The 16,325-nt window shown below is 34.9% G+C and overlaps 1 pseudogene; it reads left to right on the plus strand.

The window, feature by feature from the left end:
• The first annotated feature begins 820 nt into the window (after positions 1-820).
• LOC141585369 (small ribosomal subunit protein uS2-like) lies at positions 821-9,547 on the plus strand (annotated as a pseudogene).
• Positions 9,548-16,325: the final 6,778 nt, after the last annotated feature.

Genomic DNA, 16,325 nt, shown 5'->3' on the forward strand with positions numbered 1-16,325 from the left:
TCCCTTTCTTATGATTTTCTTAATAATATTTTGTTTTCTCTAGTTTTTATATTGTAAGAATATAGGACAAAATACATATACAAAATATATGTTAATTGACTGTTTATATTTTCAGTAAGCCTTCTGGTCAAAAGTAGCTTACTAGTAGCAAACTTTTGGGAAAGATTTTTAACAGTGCTGGGGATCAGCCCTAACCCTCATGTTGTTCAGAGTCAACTGTACAACAAACATAATTAATCACCTTGGTTTTGAATATCACTCTTATTTTAGGGCAGATGTAATTTTGGAATTAGTGAAAGATTTTCTACCACCAAAGGTATTCAAAAAATAAGATGAATAACTTCAACATAGTCTAAAAGAAGACTTCCAAAATATTTTTAATCAACATATATAGCATATATGTTATGTATAGTGTGTGTATATAAACAGTATATATGTTATATATGTGTGCGTGTATATATATATATGTTGAAAGAGAAAATGATGATTTATATGTAAACTATCAAGTATTACCTTCTACGTCGAACGTAAAAAGTCACAAGAAAATGTCATTCCCTATCTAACAACAGTAATAAGCCAGATAATACGTAAAATCATGGTTTGAAGAACATTTATCAGAATAAATTTTCTAAGAATTAAGAATAAAACTTACTGGTTTAAAATCCAAAAAGTTACAAAACTCTTTGGAGTGAAGAAACGTAACAGTTTCTGTTATTTTTCTTGAATCAGTGGAAAAGGGAGAAAGCTGTCAGATAAATGGGAAATGAGAAAACTGAATAACATTTAAGAAATTTTTATTGATGAAGTGTGAGATGGCATGATGATTTGGAGTCCCCAGAACAGAGAGTATGCCCAGTTGCCAACCCTTCAGAGGCATTTACAGAGTAGTCATGGGAAATATTGGGCTGGGTTAGGAATGCTGAGAGAAACCTTCAAGTGCTGGAACTTCCGAGTAAAAGGTAGCAGGTACTTACCTTTGGTGGAAGAGGGTCAGGAATACTGGAAGAGACTTGCCGTACTGAGACACAGTGTGCAAGATCTCAGGAAACCTGAGTGCAAGGCGTAAGAACAGAGATAAATACTATATATATATATAAAGCATATATGTATATATAGTTTTCACACAAAAAGGAAAAGCACACATGCCCCAGAATTGGCTACTGAAACTCAGAAATGCATAGTTTAGCTCTTTAAGGAGAGATCCAAATATCTAGATAGATATTTGAAATCTTATTACCACCCACCCACACCCTCGGCAATCAATGATCTACTTTCTGTTTCTATAAACTTGCCTATACTGGGCATTTCCTATGTGAAATTACACAGTATGTGGTCCTTTGTCACTGGCTTCTTTCACTTAGCATAATGTTTTCAGGACTCGTCCATGTTGTAGCATGTGTCAGTACTCTTTTTTCTTGCCAAATAATATTCCAGTGTATAAATAAACAATAGTAATAGTTATTCATTTATCAGATGATGAACATTTGGGTTGTTTCTTTTTAAGCTATTATGAATAATACTTCTATGAACATTCATATACAAATTTTATATGCATATGTGTTTTCATTTCTCTTATATATATATAGCTAGGACTGGAATTGCTGGGTCATATGGTAACCCTGTGCTTAACATTTTGAGGAACTGCTAACCCGTCCTTCAAAGTGAGTGCATCAAGTACACTTCCAGCAGCACATCTTTGCTAACGTGTGGTATTATCTTCTGTTTATTATAGTCATTCTAGTGGTTTTAAAATGGTATCTCACTGTGGATTATAGTCATTCTAGTGGTTTTAAAATGGTATCTCACTGTGGTTTTGGCTTTAATTTGCTTTATTTATGACTAACGATGTTGAATTTTTCTATGTACTTATTGACCATTTGTATGTTTTCTTTGAAGAAATGTCTGTTCAGATTCGTTGCCCATCTTTAATTGGATTATTTGTGTTTTATTATTGATAAATAATAGTTCTTGATATAGTTAGATACAATTATCTTATTACTGATATCATTTGCAAAAAAATTCTCCCATTCTGTGGATATTCATGACATGTTCTATGGGGTTTGAATTCCTCTAAAAAGATTTTCCCTAAGTTCATTGCATTAAAAACAAATTCCTAAATACATTCTGTGAAAAGGGAATTCCAGAGTAAAATAATTATGAGAAATGCCCATACTAAATCTTCTTTGATTCACATTTCATATCAGCATATTAAAGCTTCTGAGAAATTTTGCCGGGCGCGGTGGCTCAAGCCTGTAATCCCAGCACTTTGGGAGGCCGAGGCGGGTGGATCACGAGGTCGAGAGATCGAGACCATCCTGGTCAACAAGGTGAAACCCCGTCTCTACTAAAAATACAAAAAAAGTTAGCTGGGCATGGTGGTGCGTGCCTGTAATCCCAGCTACTTAGGAGGCTGAGGCAGGAGAATTGCCTGAGCCCAGGAGGCGGAGGTTGCGGTGAGCCGAGATCGCGCCATTGCACTCCAGCCTGGGTAACAAGAGCGAAACTCCGTCTCAAAAAAAAAAAAAAAAAAAAAAAAAAAAAAAGCTTCTGAGAAATTTTGTGTAACCTGTCTAACTTTGTTTAACTCACTAAGAATTAATGTTTTGATTTAATATTCAAGGAAGTCCCTATACTTTAGAATACACTTTTAAAATGCTATTGAAAGTCAAATCTGAGCAAAAAATATAAAAGTTGAAATTACTATTTTTCAGGTTATACATTCTGTCTACTTGCATGTAGCAATAGTGCCACCTTCTGGAAATCTAAAGATAGCACTGCCATATTTTTCAGAATTTAAGACTAGTCGTCATTAACTACAGCATCATTTGACAAATGAGCTAGGACTTTTGTTTTTACATTGTCTCACATCAAAACAAGACAAAATAAATAAAAAGCCCTGATCTTTTGCCATCATTAATATATATTTTCTAGAACCAGATAGCATAAGAGCAATGTAACTATTGGCAAAAGTATTAGTATAAAAAATTTATATTAAAAACATTTTAGAGAACAAAATTATGGGACTACCCTTGATAAATTAGTCAAATAGACAACTTATCTGTCACTCTTGTATTGTCCTTCAATAAAATACAGAGAAGCAATAAGAAGACAGAGCTTAGAAGATGACCTACAATGTACTTTTGTGTAAAACTGACAAAGCTACTCATGGAAAGGAGAAAAAATAAATGATATTCTGACAAATTTCTATTTATAATTAAAATTTACTATATGTTTGTGAAAAGTAAGAACTCTGATAGTCCCCGTGAATGACTTTACCAGACTTATCTACTGATAGATTTGTCTATCCCTTCTTAAATAAATACATCATATTTTTCTATTTTTCCTGCAAAATACAGTTATATTTCAGAAGCAAAATTAGGAAAAGCTGTTCAGCCTTTTATTTCTATAATGAAAATGTTTCATAGTGATGTAATACAACCTGATGTGATGTGGGCAAGGCCCCCTTCAAAGACATCAATGCTAAAGTCTGTGAAAGAGGTGGGATATGAGAAGTTTCTCTTCTCCTTCACTGGTACCCACACTCCTCATTCCGCAGTCTCCAGGGCTCTCCTTTTTCACAGAGAGAAACTCTCTCCTCTCTGGCCTTGTCTCCATCCTGCGAGGTCCCTCACCTTTGCAGAGAGCATTTGTATGAAACTGTGTAGAGTGTGTGGGTTCCTAGCACTCTGAAGTACAGTTCTTACAAAATGTGGTTCTGATAAACCTCATCTGTGTAGGATTCTCCCTCAGGTATTCCACCATGACATACATGCTACTTGGTCTGGTCAGGGAGTTCCCACCACCAGTTACCTGGCACTGCCACTTTCGTATCTCTTGGACATTTTCTTTTTCTTTTTTCAACTTTTAAGTTCAGGGGTCCATGTCCAGGATATGCAGTTTTGCTACATAGGTAAATGTGTGCCATGGCAGTTTACTGCATAGATCATCACATCACCCAAGTGATAAGCCCAGCATCCATTTGCTATTCCTGATACTCTCCTTCCCCTAGCCTAGTGTGTGTGGTTCCCCCGACCTGTATCCATGTGTTCTCCTCAATCAGCTCCCACTTATAAGTGAGAACACGTGTGTTTGATTTTCTGTTCCTGCATTAGTTTGCTGAGAATAATGGCTTCCAACTACATCCATGTTCCTGCGAAGGACATGATCTAATTCCTTTTTATGGCTACATAGTATTTCATGGTGTATATGTACCACATTTTCCTTAGCCAGTCTATATTAATAGGCATTTAGGTTGATTCAATGGCTTTGCTATTGTAAGTAGTGCCACAATGAACAAACACATGCGTGTATCTTTAAAACAGAATGATTTATATTCCTTTGGGTATATATCCAGTAATGGGATTGCGGGGTCAAATGGTGTTTCTGCTTCTAGATCTTTGAGATATTGCTACACTGTCTTCCACAATGGTTGAATATTACACTCTCATCAAAAGTGTAAAAGTGTTCCCTTTTCTCCACAACCTCACCAGTGTCTGTTGCTTTTTGACTTTTGAATAATAGCCATTCTGATTGGCATGAGGTGGTATCTCATTGTGGTTTTGATTTGCATTTCTCTAATAATCAGTGATGTTGAGCTTTTTGTTTTTCATGTTTGTTGGCCACAAGTATGTCTTTTTTGAGAAGCGTCTGTTCATATCTTTTGTCCACTTTTTAGTGGGGCTGCTTGTTTTTTTCTTATAAATTTAAGTTCCTTGTAGATTTTGGATATTAGACCTTTGTCAGATGAATAGATTGCAAGATTTTTCTCACATTCTGTAGGTTGTATGTTCACTCTGATGATCTTTTCTTCTGCTGTGCAGAAGCTCTTTAGTTTAATTAGATCCTATTTTACAATTTTCGTTTTTGTTGCAATTGTTTCTGACATCTTCATCATGAAATCTGCCTATGTCCTGAATGGTATTGCCTATATTTTCTTCCAGGGTTTTTATAGTTTTGGATTTTACATTTAAATCTTCAATCCATCTTGAGCTTATTTTGGTATATGGTGTAAAGAAGGGGTCCAGTTTCAATTTCCTGCATATGGCTAGCCAGTTTTTCTAGCACCTTTTATTAAATATGGAATCCTTTCTCCATGCTTGTTTTTGTCAAGTTTATCAAAGATCAGATGGCTGTATATGTGTAGTCATACTTCTGAGTTCTCTACTCTGTTCCATTGGTCTATGTGTCTGTTCTTGTACCAGTACCATGCTGTTTTGGTTACTGTATCCTTGTAGTGTACTTTGAAGTCTGGTAGTATGATGCCTCCAGGTTTTGTTTTGTTTTTTTTTTCTTAGAATTGACTTGGCATTTGGGTTCCTTTTTGGTTCTATATTAATTTTAAAATAGGGTTTTTTTTTCTAATTCTGTGAAGAATCTCAATGGTGGTTTAAAACTAATGACATTGAATCTATAAATTACATTGGGCAGTGTGGCCATTTTCATGATATTCGTTTTTCCTATCCATGAGCATAGAGTGTTTCTCCACTTGTTTATATCCTTTTTGATTTCTCTGAGCAGTGGTTTGTGGTTCTCCTTAAAGAGGTCCTTCACTTCCCTTGTTAGGTGTATTCTTAGGTATTTTATTCTTTTTGTAGCAATTGTAAATGGGAGTTCATTCATGATTTGGTTTTCTGCTTGCCTGTTGTTGGTATATAAGAATGCTAGCAATTTTTTCACACTGATTTTGTACCCTGAGACTTTGCTGAAGTTGCTTATCAGCTTAACAGACTTTTGGGCTGAGATGATGGGGTTTTCTAAATATAAAATCATGCCATCTGCAAACGCAGATAATTTGACTTCCTCTCTTCCTATTTGAATACCTTTTATTTCTCTCTTGCCTGATTGCCCTGGCCGGCACTTCCAATACTATGTTGAATAGGAGTGGTGAGAGAGGGCACCCTTGTTTTGTGAGGTTTTTATGAGACTAAGAATAAAAACTCATTTTGAGAATGATATTGCTCTGAAGATCAAAAACATTTATTAAACAGACTCTCTTAGAGTACTTCTTAATTGAATTAATGAATTAATTAGTGTGGGGGTGGTTGCGTACAGAGAGGGTCTCACTATGTTGCCCAGTATGAACTTGAACTCCTGGTCTCAAGAGATCCTTCCATTTCAGCTTCTCAAGTAGCTGGGACTACAGGCAAATACCACTAAACCTAGCTAATTTTTATTTTTTTTTTTATAGAAACAGAGTCTGTTTATGTTGCCTAGGCTTAGAGTACTTTTTTTTGAATACCAGCCACCATCCTAAGTACTTTAAAATATTTATTTATTTAAGCCTCTTAAGAACCCTATAAGGTATAATTACCATTTATCTTCATTTTACGACTCAGGTGTATTAGGCACATGGAGAATAAGAAACTTGCTTAAGATCACCCAGTGATAAAGTTAAGATTTGAACTCCGACTAGTATGGTTTTAAAGTCTAGCAGGGCCCTAAAATCCAAGCATAGCAAGAAATTGAGATGTTTTCCTGCTTTTCAGATTTGTCTATTCTGTTTCTTACCAGAATTCCTGTGAGGGAGAATTGTTGGGCTAAATTTGTAAAATTCTTATAATTACACAAATTTTTATTTGTATACTCTACAAATAGAGTATGCCCTACAAACTTCTTATACAAATCTGTAGAAAAAATAAGTAGCTGCTAGGATGTGAAAATTAAAATATAGGAAATTTAATTTGTTAAGACTGTAGCAAGAGTCGGATCTCATATGTTATATGAACTTGCTTATTCCAAAAGTCAAGAATATGAAGGCAAAAATAAGCTTCATCACAAAAATAAAAACAGCATAATGTCATCATATTATATATTAAAATGAAATGATGATGGTAATCATGGGAAAAATGGCAGTACAGAATTTTTCACAATATATAATTATGATCAATAATTAAATATGTTTAGCACAGCCACAATGTACAGACATCATCCTAGGAAGTGTTTTAATAAATGATCAAACCTGGGAGATTATAAGGTATTTAAGAAATAGTATAAAAGCCACCAAGGATTTTGCCTTCAGATAGAATGTAGAAGGTCACAGAAGATTGTTGCTGCAACTAGAAAACACAGAATAAACTGAAGATTGTGTTTTTCCTTAATCCATCGAAGAGTAGTAGGTAAACCGTGGATAAACTGAAATTCATACTTTGAACCACCACATAGCAGTAGATGTAAGGAGATCTAAATAAAACTAAATTCTAAGTAGAAAAACACTTTTCTTGGTGATCAAAGACCTATACTGCTTTCTTAGGACAAATTGCCTATTCTGGGTATTGATGGATATCATAGCATGTCTTTGGAATAGGCAGAGAGTTTGCTAGAAAAAAAAAGTGCTACTGAAGATTTTAATGATAATACGGCTCCTGAAATGGGTTGCAAATGGAAGAACTCCAATGGAAAAAAAAAAAAAAAATTAGCCCAACAATTCTCCCCTACAGGAATTCTGGTAAGAAACAGAAAGGACAAACCTGAAAAGCAGGAAAACATCTGTTTTGTTCTATGCTTGGGTTTCAGGGCCCTGCTAGAATTGCATATGATCTGAAACTGACTACATAAGCAACCAGATGCCTTTTCAACTAATAAGATCAAAGAGATCAACTCCTTGGTGGCAGCACAGCATATTCAGGATTAGCATAAAAGGAAATTAGAGCTACAGTCTGATTTGAACTAGAAATAAATAAAGATGTGGTCCAGCACCAAGTGAGCTGAATGCGTGGTAGAATCTGAATAATCAGCCTCTCACAGCAACTGACAAAAAAGGGAGAATATTATAAAAAAGAATATTATCTAGTTCAGAATATACTTTTCTTTTTAAAAAATTTCACATATACAATTTAAACAATTGGGTTCATGTAAAGAAACAGGAAAATTGTAGCCCCAAATGAAATGAAAAAATAATTAAGCATACTCACAAATGATATAAAAAAGAAGAAAAGCTGATAGAACAGAGATGAAAAGATACACTGACTAATGAGATGAAAAACTTTAGCAGAAAAAAGAAAACTAAAAATAACAAAACAAAATTTTAGAACTCAAAAATACACCTAAAATTGTTTAAAATTGACAGGTGTAATAGGAGACTAGACAAAGAAGAAAAGACTAGTAAACTCAGAGCAACAGAAAATATTTAAACTAAAACACAGACAAAATACTACATATTTTATGATTTCATTTATAGTAAATGTCTACAATGGATACATGTATAGAGACAGAAAGTATATTAGTGGTTGCCTAGGGCTAGGAGACAGTCAACAGGAAATGGGAAGAGAGGGTATTATAGCTAAAATGCAGAGTTCCTTTTTGAGGTGATGAAAATGTTCTCAAACTGACTGTGTTGATGGTTACACATATACAATAACTTAAGTGAATTGCAAATATAATAATCACTGGATTATACAATTCTTAAAAAGGCAATAAGGGTATTACTAACAACTTCATGCCAATATAAGTTAGTCAATTTATATAAATGGACATATTATCTGAAAAGCACAAACAACAAATGCCTACTCAGGAGGAAATAGATCAATATATTATCTGAATTCTCCTATCTTTATTAAAGATACTAAATTTTAAGTTTAAAACCTTCCCACAGCTTTTGCATTACCCAAGGGGGATCCATATGGAGTTGTTCTAGATATGTGATGTAACTTAAAGGGAAATTTTAACCAAGTTCAGAGTCCTTGATGTCCTGAAAATGAATAAGACTAGAGAATGTCCTCAAATTTCTTGTAGTAAGAACCTACTCAGGTGGCACCATCCTTGACTTCCAAATGGAACATTACCTCTACAAACAGAAAAGTGATAGGATCTGCATCATAAATCTGAAGAGGACCTCGAAGCTTCTGCTGGCAGCTGTGTCATTGCTGCCATTGGAAACCTTGCTGATGTCAGTGTCATATCTTCCAGGAATACTGGTCACCAGGTTGGGCTGAAGTTTGCTGCTGCCATTGGAGCTACTCCTGTTGCTGGCCACTTTACTCCTGTAAACTTCATTAACCAGATCCAGGCAGCCTTATAAGAGTCACATTGCTGGTGGTTATTGATCTCAGTTCTGACCACTGGCCTCTCATAGAGGCATCTTATACTAACCTTCCTACCATTGCTCTAGGTCGCACAGATTTTCCTCTGTGCTATGTGGACATTGCCATCCCATGCAACAACAGTTTACTCAGTGGGCCTGATGTGGTGGATGGTGGCCAAGAAGTTACACATGTGCTTGGCACCATCTCCTGTAAACACCCATGGGAGATTATCCCTGATCTCTACTTCTACAAAAATCCTGAAGAGATTGAAAAGAAAAAGCAGGCTGTTGCTGAAAAAGCTGTGACCAAGGAGGAATTTCAGGGTACACAGACTTCTTCAACACCTGAGTTCACTGCTACTTAGTGTGAGGTTGCAGACTGGCCTGAAGGTGTGCAGGTTGTAGGTGCCCTTTGTGGTACCCAGCAGTTACCTACTGAACACCGGAGCACTCAAGCCTGCCACTGAAGACTGGTTTGCAGCTCCCACTGCTCAAGTCACTGAATGGGTAGGAACAACCACTGAGTAGTGTTAAGCTGTTTTTCCACAGGCACTTAAGCAATATGGAAATAAGGTTGATGAAAAAAATCATCAGTTTTCAAAAAAAAAAAAAAAAAAAAATTCTTTAAGAGAAACTCTTCCTACAAAGACAATAGATAAAATAAACCTCTAAAAATATATTCAATTAGGTTTTAAAAAATGGAACATAGAAACAGAAAGCCCCAGAAGTCAAAAACAAATAGGGTAGACCTAAATACAACCGTATCAATAATTACACTAAGTAGTAATACAAACATTTAAATTCTATATTGAGCAAAAATATACATCTAAAATGAAAGCAAACTAAAAACGTGGAGGCATACACAAGTGGAGAGATTTTACCAGCCGAACTGCCCTGAAAGGAATATAAATGAAGCATTCTTCTCACTGAAGAGAAATTGTATCGGAAAAAACGTGTGTACCTACTAGAAAATATAGAATGCTAAAAATGGCAAAAATGAGAGTATAGGCTCACACCTGTAATCCCAACACTTTGGGAGGCTGAGGTGGGCAGATCACCTGAGGTCAGGAGTTCGAGACCAGACTGGCCAAGGTGGTGAAACCCCATCTCTACCAAAAATACAAAAATTAGCCAGCTGTGGTGGCACACACCTGTAGTCCCTGATACTTGGGAGGCTGAGTCAGGAGAAATGCTTGAATCCGAGAGGCAGAGATTGCAGTGAGCGGAGATCATGCCAGTGCACTCCAGCCTGGGTGACAAAGTGAGACTCTGTCGCAAAAAATAATAATAATAATGAGAGTATATATGAAAGACTATTTGTCTTAATTTCTTTTAAATATTATTGACTGTTAAAAGCAAAATAACATATGATGGTGTTTATAATGCGTGAAGAATTAAGCTATATGAGAACAGTATCACCAAAGGGGGAGGGGCGGGAAATTCTACTGCTGTAAGGTTCATTCATTATATATTAAGTAGTATAATATTAATACAAGATAGACTATGATAAACAAAGGAAATATATTGTATAGTACCCTGGATACTGCACTGTTTAAAATAGCAGGCACTTGCCACATGTGGCTAACAATAAGTTAATTTAAAATTAAATAAAATTTAGTATAAAATAAATTAAAAAAATGCAGGACAAAAATGATTATAAATTTTAAAAAATTAAATAAAATAAAATTTAAACTTTAGTTCCTCAGTTGCACAAAGTACATTTCAAATCTTAGTAGCTACAGACTAATCAGATTGGACAGTGCATTTATAGAACTTTTCCATTGTTGTAGAGTTCTATTGAATAGCCCCAACTCAATTGAGTAGCTCACCTCTCTCTGCAGTCACCATCTTCGCTGACTCAACTCTTATATTAGTGTTCCTTGTGATATCTGATCCCTACTTCTTGAGCTTCAGGGAAGCACTATCCATGTCAGCCTCCCATGGCTACTCTGTAGAAACTATCACTCAGATTTCTCTTCCTCTAATACCTTAAACTATAAGCTTTCTCACTTTGACCACAACCTATGTGTAACTACCTCTCTCATTTTATCTTGCAGAAGTGGCAGCTTAGTTACTATCCATGTTGTCCCAATTTCCTGCCTCCTCCCATTAATGCTTGAATCTACTTCTAGCCTCATATTAGGCTGATGATATTTTCCTGGTACTCCCCAGTCTTTCCCTCCTTGACAATCCCCTGGGTTCCTCTTGTGAAAGCTTAAGCCTGATTCGCTTCCACAAAAATACATTCTTGGCTTCTGCTTCTGGACTCCCACATATTGGTTGAGAAATTTCTAAACCATGCTAACCTTCTCAGCTTTTTGCTATTCAAATTCAAATGGTTCTTTATTCCTACTCAACAATCTATTCATCTTCTTTGGATCCTGGTATTTCTTCTGACAGCTGTTCTACGACGCATTTTAATCCTTAGTCTGTCAGCTTAAACCCAACTTGCCTCTTCATCTTTGACAGGTATGGATTTTATCTCTTAATTGATGAAGGTAGTTAAGGACATACATCATTGTCTTTTTTACATTTCCTTTGTACCTCAAATATTCCAGGCACCTTTCTCTTACCTAGTGTCGTTTGTTATTGTCCCTAAGGAGGAAATATCCCTTGTCTTATACAATAAGATTTCAGTTTTTTTCTAGGGTTCTTTATATTCTGTTGGATTATAGTAGGTATCACCTATTTATTCAGTACAATAATATTAGCTTAGACAGTGAATCTAAACTCTCCTGATGAAATCAGAGTACAAATGGTCTTTTATTTGGAAACTTGTAAGCAATGATGCTTATAAACTTTTGATTCTGGGTATTTAGGGATTGAAATTACGGGTCCATTGTGGCTATATATGAAATCTTGAAGAAGCCAGGTGCTTTTGTACCCTTGTCTTTCAGTGTTTGATAGTAAATGAAGAGAGCAGAGGAGATAGTGCAGGGTCTACTATTGAACCTTCTGATCATATCAAATATTTCTGAGTTTTAATGCTATGGATAGAAATTCTCGGCGGGGATGTTTGGGGGAAGACTTGACTTCCTACTTTTGTTTTTTGTTTGTTTGTTTTTTGGTAAAACAAAGCTAATCAAAAACTATGTGAAGTTAGTTGTCATAATGGTAGTTGCTTTAAAAGGATCATTTTTAGATACCACTTGGCATGTAGAAGTGTTTTAGATTAGGACTCTTGAAAAGTCACCAGATAGGTCGTTTCTGCAATGGAAAATTACTTAAGGCACGTGGTTTTCAGCAAGCAGAGTGCCCTACTGTTTCTATTGACAGATTTGAAGGATTTCTGCTGATGCATATTATTCAACCGGCTACAAACGTTTTGATATGTTGATTTCTCAAAAGGCAAATGCATTTTTCAACTATGAATATGCCATTTTATCTAAAGAAAACAACAAGAGGTGAATAGATATGGTAGTGGCCACTATATAAACACAATTATATAACCTGCTTTTTATGTAAAAAAAAGGATTGCGAACATTTTATGTATTTAAGTATTATTTAAAAGCATTATTTTTAATGTCCACATTTAGTCATTTATTCATTATTCATTCTAAAAATATTTACCAAGCTTCTACTATGTTCTTAGTGATACATACTGTGCAAGGAACAAAATAGGAAAAATAGTCACTTTCATGAAACTCACATAGTGTTCCTTTCTGCCGTTGTACTGAAAGTTTCTTAATCAGATTGGCCTATTCTACTTTTCAAAAAAATGTTGCTACCATAAATTAGAAATTGTGCTTCATTGTCTATCTTTTTAGCTGTAGCTTTTTGCATGTTAATGACAGTTTCCTGAAAATAAGATCTTAGAAATAAAATTATTAGGTTAGAACATTTAATAGCTCTAAGGATCTTGACACAAATTGTCAAGTCCTTTCTAGAAAGCTTAGATCTCCCCCAGACTCTCATCACTTCTGTTACCATTGTAAATGTTTCCAATAGAAACTTTGCTGATTGGAGTTAAGTCCCTTACTTCTTTAGTTTCCTGTGAAGCGAATTATCTGCCTGGTTGTGGACTGCAGTTTATCATCTATGCATCATTGCAAAATAGTGTGTAAGTTCAGTCTTAACCTTAGCTAAAAGAGGAAATTGCTGAAGAAGCAATTTGTGCTAATGGCTCTAAATTGCTGTTACTTGTTTTGGTTATCCTGAAACTGCACAAGGCCTGGCATATAGAGGGCATGCACTAAAAATTGAACTTTATTGTTTTCACATTTCCTGTGACTGCTGTATATGGAATTTTTTTAAAAGGAAAAAAAACTTCTGACATTTATAGAGTCTCATTCTTTTATCTGACTTATTTATGAATAATTTATGAATGTTTGATATTATAGTTCATCGTGATGATAAAGAATCATAATTTCACAAACACCAGGTTTTCCTATGTCACTAAAAATAACAAATGGATGAGAAAGTTTCTCTTTTCTACAGAACTGTCAGGCTAGAAATTTTAGGCCTTATCCTAGAGGTAATAGTGATCCATTGAAAGTTTCTCAACAGAAGGACTATATATATGTCACGATTTAGTAAAATTATTTTGACAATAATAGGAAGAATTGTACTTTAGGTATAAGTAAAACAAATACTCTTTTAGTATATGCTTATTTTAATGGCAGTTGTCGAACTAGATGCTTCAATATGTTAAATAAGAACTTCCATTTGATTTCTACAAAATGACAGCCTGAGACCATTACAAAACAGCATTTGGTTACCATTTTAGTGTGCTAGGATTGCCATAATATAACACCACAGATTGATTGTCTTAAACAACAGAAATTTATTTTCTCACAGTTCTGGACTCTAGAGGTTTAGGATGAAAGCGTCGACAGGTTTGGTTTCTCCCGAGGCTTTTCTCCTTAGCTTGTAGATGGTCGCCTTCTCACTATGTCCTCATTTTGTCTGTCTATAAACATCCCTTGTGTCTCTTCCTCTTCTATTGGATTAAGTCCCACGCATATGACCTCATTTTACCTTAATTTTCTCTTTGAAGTCCCTTTCTCCAAATACAGTCACATTTTGAAGTGTCCTGGGAGTTAGGACTGCAATATATGAATTTGGGGAAACAAAATTCGGTCCATTAACAGTTACTAATATGCACATGCAGTTCACACATTATATAAAGGCACATTTTTCAAGTAATTTTCAATAGTGGTGATAAGAGTTTAGATGATTAAACACTGACTCTTACTTTTTATATGATCAGCTAAACATACCTATAAAATGGTTGTTGTATGTCAGGATAATCATTTCAGAGAGTCACACTGAATGTTAGTGCTAAAGTTGAGGCTTCCCACAGAGAAGTTACTTGTGCAGATGCTTACATCAGTTGTTGATAAAGCAAAACTTATGTCCAAGATAAGTATTAGTATTCTCATTCTGTACATGAGAAAACTGAGATTCCGAATTTAAGGGGCTTACTTGTGGTCATGTCGTTAAGAATTGGCAGAGTGGAAATTTGCGTTAGGTCATTCTCAACTCCATAGGTTACATGCATAACAATTTTGCTTTGTTTCATCCCTGGATAATGCTAATACAGCACTGATGAGAATTTAGCAAACCATAGTAGAGTCCAGGAAATCGATTTTTTAATTAAACATCAAAATAGCTTGTAGCACTTTTTAACTTAGATGAGAGGATTTTCAGAGTCCATGTCTAATGTCTTCTTTGCTAGCCATACAATGACATGGACTTGAATTATAATACCATTCTCTTCTCTTGCTCTCAATTTCTTTACCTAAAAATGAGGATAATACCATTGGCCTTATAAGGTTTTTCTAAGATTTAAAGTTTATGTGTACAAAGTATTATGTACATTGCCTGACACAGCTGTCATAAAGGCTAGCATTTAGTCTTAGCTCTAATATTTAAAGATTTTGTAAATTTTACAGCTAATTAGTAATAGTAATTTTGCATAATTGGTAATTTTTAAAATATCTTTTATTACTCCATAAATTATGTGAGGAAAAACACCTAAAATACAAAGGGCTCATGTACTTGTCAAAGTCATCAAGGACAAAATATAATAAATTATATCTCATGCTATAAATAGTTGGAGAGGGGAAGAATCCCAAGACATGCAGTAAGTTCTATCCAAAGATAATTAGGATTAGGATAATTATATGAGTTAATATAAGAGAGACACATTTCATAGTGTATAGAGGAGGAAAAAAAGATTTGATTGGGACTCTGTGGAAAATTAAACTAAAAACTAGAAAAATAAATGTATCTTGCTTTAGCAAAAATCTAGATTATAAATACTGGAATGTGCTATAAGGAAAAAAAGAGCATAAGGAACTAATTTAAATCTAGTGAGTGATCTAGAATTTGATACTAAATTATCTGCATATTTCATTTTTTCCATCAGATACAGTATCTTAATTACAGCACTGAAATGCCATTTAAATAAAAGGTAGCTGATGTAAAAGCATTGTTCTGTTTCCATGTGGTAACTTAGTAAATTAAACCACTCTTCTATCATACTTTGGATTATTAATAATTAGAAATATTAATGCCTCGGTCAGGCACGGTGGTTCATGCCTGTAATCTCAGCATTTTGGGAGGCTGAGACAGGCGGATCATGAGGTCAGGAGATGGAGACCATCCTGGCTACCACTGTGAAACCCCATCTCTACTAAAAATACAAAAAATTAGTTGGGCATGGTGGTATGTTCCTGTAGTCCTAGCTACTTGGGAGACTGAGGCAGGAGAATCCCTTGAACCCAGGAGGCAGAGGTTGCAGTGAGCCAAGATCATGTACTCCAGCCTGGGTGACAGAGCAAAACTGTCTCAAAAAAAAAAAGAAAAGAAAGAAAGAAAAATATTAATGCCTAACTATAGCAAAACTACAAATATCTCAGTAAACATTCTGACAGATGTGAAACCATACGTTCACAGGTCTTTCTCAAAGACCTCCTAACCCAATAGTTAGGATGCAAAATTCAGTCCCCTCAACAAAAGTGTCAAAACAGTAATAGGACTGACTTTAAAGAGACTAAATACAATTATATGTATAATATACATTACAAACTTTCTGTCCAAAACAGAAATACATTTAAACATGGAACTTATATGAAGTGCATGTAGATATTTATGGCTTTTACTATAATCTTAAGATTCCTGAGTTCCAGTGAGATATTAAGGTGTTTCCTCTGCCAAGTATAAGCCACTTGTGGAATGAAGTAATATGATGCATACAAGTCTGTGGGAAGCATTCTCTATGATTACGGAATATAATTTGGCTTTAGTATCTTATGAGCTTTTGAAGTTACTTGAAAATAGTAAGAACTATCAGGAAAAATTA

Source organism: Saimiri boliviensis, chromosome 1, assembly GCF_048565385.1.
Source record: "Saimiri boliviensis isolate mSaiBol1 chromosome 1, mSaiBol1.pri, whole genome shotgun sequence".
NCBI classification, from domain to species: Eukaryota; Metazoa; Chordata; class Mammalia; order Primates; family Cebidae; genus Saimiri; species Saimiri boliviensis.